Here is a 3,869-nt window from a genome sequence, read left to right as displayed (position 1 = left end):
TTTTGTTGCATGTGTTTCTATTTTAGTACTTCTATCCACTTAACGGAACTCCGTATAAATTTCTCCTTACACGGATGAAATGCATATAAAGGGAAGCTTTGTTACATGCCAAATAAATTGTATTTTTTCACCCAGTTTTGGGATTTACAGAGCCCTATCACAATGCCATCTAGCTCAATGGTGTGTCTTTCCTATTGCAGCTGAGTTACACAGCTACAGCCATACCCCAAGCTTGTGACTGGAGAGTGAAAGAGCAGCAACAATCTGGTTTGGTTAACTCTCTTTTCACACTTCTGCTCACCATGGAGAATGGCTCTGGTTCTGCTGCTCCATTTACCAGTTTGATTTCTGCTGTATAGAGATTGAAATCATGTCAAATGTAGATATTTATACTAGATGCTTTTTTGAATACTGCTGTAAGGTAAAATCATTTTGGATGCCTGTGTTTTTGTTTTATGATCTGCCTGGTGTTCAGCTTTGGTAATATATTAAGCTACCTTTGCATATAAAACAGTGGTGGATGGAGGTTGTGGTGCATATACCACTTCCTCATGTCACAGGGTACTGCTGTCTCTCAGGTGGCATTACATATATTGGCAGCAATAAAATGATAGTATTAATTATTTTTAATTAAAGGTGATTTGAACCTTTCATAGGTTTTTATTGTTCTCTTTACTCCTGCTGTACAGAATTATGAAAAGTCTTTTATTACATTTAACAAGACATAAACTGTGGATGTTTTTGTTATTTTTTTAAGATCCTCCATTACATAGCACCGCTGTGTACACTGAAGATGAAGATCTACTGGAGAGGACTAAGGGTTCTTTAGAAAAGTCATCAAATCAGGCATCTATAGGTCCAAGTGCCAGCCAAAAGAAAAGGTAATGATTAATGAATAACATATAAGGTTTCACACAACTATTTCTTTAGTTTATACATGTTACTACCTCACATGAGGTATCTTGGTAAAAAAGGAAATTAAATAAGAAGTCTTCCTAATTCTGTGTGGTCATTTCCATTGCTATGGTAGACGAAATTTTAGGCAGGTGGCAGCCCCTGTATTGTGATGTTACACTTTAGTAACCACCCAAATGTAGCCGGGTGGTTATTAAAAAGTTCTGGGTGCTGCTCCCGAGTAAAGGGGGCTGGGCAGAAAACTGAAGGAGTATACCATCTAATTTTCTTACTACAAAACCAACTGTCTGTGTATTTTTTAAATGTGGAAGAAAGCTGGAAAACAAAGTCTGATGTGGAATATAAAATATGCCATTAAGTGATTTGCTGGAATTTACGGTGTAGGTTTGCTGTGTTTTTTTTTCCCATGTCATCTCCCTTACTAGACATATGTTCTTTATGCCACACAACTTTTGAATTTGTAGTTAGTGGGGTGGTAGGATCCATATCCTCAATAATTAAAAAGTAGTCCAGATTCAGCCTACAAATAGTACTGTCAAAGCTGAAATATTTGCTTGCTTATGTGAGTTCAAACATCCCCACCTACACAGTAGATAATATATAGAAGACTAAACAAACATTTATATCTAGGCAATGTGGTATGACTGGTAAGAATAGGGTGGCACTGCATCACAATAACTTTCAGGCCTTGTTTACATATGCTTTAGCTTGTATTATAGCAGTGTGTACCATACAACTTTGCATATATGAATTTGGCAGTGCTTATTCTACACATTGCTCTTCAGCTACATACACATGCCAGGTGATTCTCATGGCTTGTCAATAATACAGCGGCCCCCTGACATCATTCATTAATCCACCACAGCAGATTGAGAAGTGGTCGATGGGTTATAACCGCTGTGCACCCCTCATTCGTTCTCCCCCCTCCCCTTTCCATACGGAAAGAATAGATTGCTAAAGTAGGCAGAGCCTTATTCTATTGCCCAGGCTAAGTAAAAATTCACTTGCAGCAAAGTGACATTTATTTTAAAGTGAACAACCTAACTCATTTAGTAAATTAATTCATTTGATGCTAAGTAAGTATTAGGCTGACAGTCCCTGGCCTACACACAAAAAAAAGAAAGTCATTTACATTACCTCCATTTTTTCGCTTGCCATTGTTGCACCAGTTGTCTGTTGCTTTGTGTGCTTTTCTTCCTCTTTCAGGTATGGACCGGTAATTGATTGGTATAGTTTATTTTTTTTAGTGTGAAACAAAGGAACAAATCACAGAAGGATAAAACTGCTTGCTCAGTTAAAAGCTCTTTAACACCAAGGAATGTGCCAGGAAAAAAGCGGAAGGTATCTAAAAAGAATAACCACATTTTGGATTTTTTTGGAATTATTTTCACTATTACTAATATTGTTTCTGTTGCATTTCTCACTTTGAAGCAAATCTTACTATAAAACGTGTGCAATTGTAGCCCTGGCCAGTATGGGGGAACCTAATGTTTTAAATGGTTTTCCTAGTTTGTGTCTTAATAGTGCGTAAACAACAATAAAATAAGTAAAAGTAAATGTGATATTAGTATGTAAAATTTTTTAGACCTCACAGAAACCAGCAACACCAGAACAAGATTTGGAGGCTTCTAAAAAAGACAAATCTTCAGAACATGAAGAGGAAGAAACCGGTTCAACCCACAATAAAACTTCACCTGCTGAACAAGCTACAGCTAATGTATGAAGCAATGTTCTTCTGCTAGAGATAGAACAAAAGTGTATGTAAAATAGACCTTTTACTGGGAGATAATGGAAGTTGTCATTACTGGACTCATTGTAAAGCTGATTGTTTGATTTTAGTATTTCTTATCACACCTGAAACAAGCATGCATATAACTTTGACAATTAGCTGACCACCTGATCTGTACACTTATTCTGGGTCAGTGGTTCAGTCCTAATAAAGGCAAAGGATCAGAATACCAACCAGGCAAGCTGATTTTTTTTTCTTTTGTAAGGGACCCAATAACAGCCAATTATCTGACAGACATAATGAATTAGGTGTCAAGAAATATGGAAGCACATAAAGTTACAGAGGCCTTAAGACCCAGATTGTGAGTGTTTGTATAAAATATTAAGTACATAGAAATATAGTGCACTCACAATACTAGTCTTTTTTATTTACTACACTTGTGTTTTGCACCTATCAAGTTTTCTATGCTTCTTTTAATTAAATCATTTTCTTGTTCTTTCAGAAATCTCACGAGAAGACAAAGCCTACAGTTAAAGGAATAAAAACACCTAACAAAAAGAAATTGAACAAATCAAGTATGTTGAGTGAATGTTATTTTGAATGATTTATTATTTAAGAGCTGGAATCTGTCAGATAATAAAAGTTCTAGTTATTGTTGCATGTTGCTGGTACCGTTAATTTTCTTGGGCTGGCTACAAGTAAAAATGTGACACTGGTAAATATGTGGCCAGGTTAAACAACCTATTTACAATGAATATAACTGGACATTAGGTTACAAATAGGATAACAGAAAGCCATTACTTACTGTACTGTTTTGTCAATATCCTACATGTGCATTCCACTTAAATATAATATCTTTCATTGTTACATAGTAGGTTAGGCTGAAAAAAGACATCAAGTTCAACCACTAGGGAAATAAACATATCCCAGATATAAAACCCTATAAGACAGTTGGTCCAGAGGAAGGCAAAAAAAAAAACCCTGATACAAAATTTCCCTCCTGATTCCATGAGGCAATGGGATGTTCCCTGGATCAACAGTCACTGTTGTTTTTACTTTAAAGCCTTTATACCCAGTTATATTCTGTGCTTCTAAAAAAAAAAATCCAGCTTTTTCTTAAAGCAATCTATAGTAGTTGCTGAAACTACTTCCTGATGGAGCCGATTCCACATTTTCACAGACCTTACAGTGATGAATCCCTTCCTTATCCGGTGCTTAAACTTCT

The 3,869-nt window shown here is 36.0% G+C and overlaps 1 long non-coding RNA gene across 2 annotated transcripts; it reads left to right on the top strand.

Moving 5' to 3' along the window:
- The first annotated feature begins 738 nt into the window (after positions 1 to 738).
- Positions 739 to 3,219, top strand: LOC140327012 (uncharacterized). 2 transcript variants are annotated; one of them, XR_011919961.1, is made up of 4 exons: positions 739 to 881; positions 2,163 to 2,256; positions 2,501 to 2,632; positions 3,147 to 3,219. It is a non-coding gene; the product is annotated as an uncharacterized lncRNA (long non-coding RNA). The 2 variants fall into 2 exon arrangements; XR_011919962.1 differs by having other exon boundaries at positions 2,501 to 2,672.
- The last annotated feature ends 650 nt before the right edge of the window (positions 3,220 to 3,869 follow it).

The sequence above is a fragment of the Pyxicephalus adspersus genome, chromosome 3, assembly GCF_032062135.1.
Source record: "Pyxicephalus adspersus chromosome 3, UCB_Pads_2.0, whole genome shotgun sequence".
Taxonomy (NCBI): Eukaryota; Metazoa; Chordata; class Amphibia; order Anura; family Pyxicephalidae; genus Pyxicephalus; species Pyxicephalus adspersus.
Note: the sequence above shows the minus strand (reverse complement) of the source record. Positions and strands in the feature narration are given on the sequence as shown.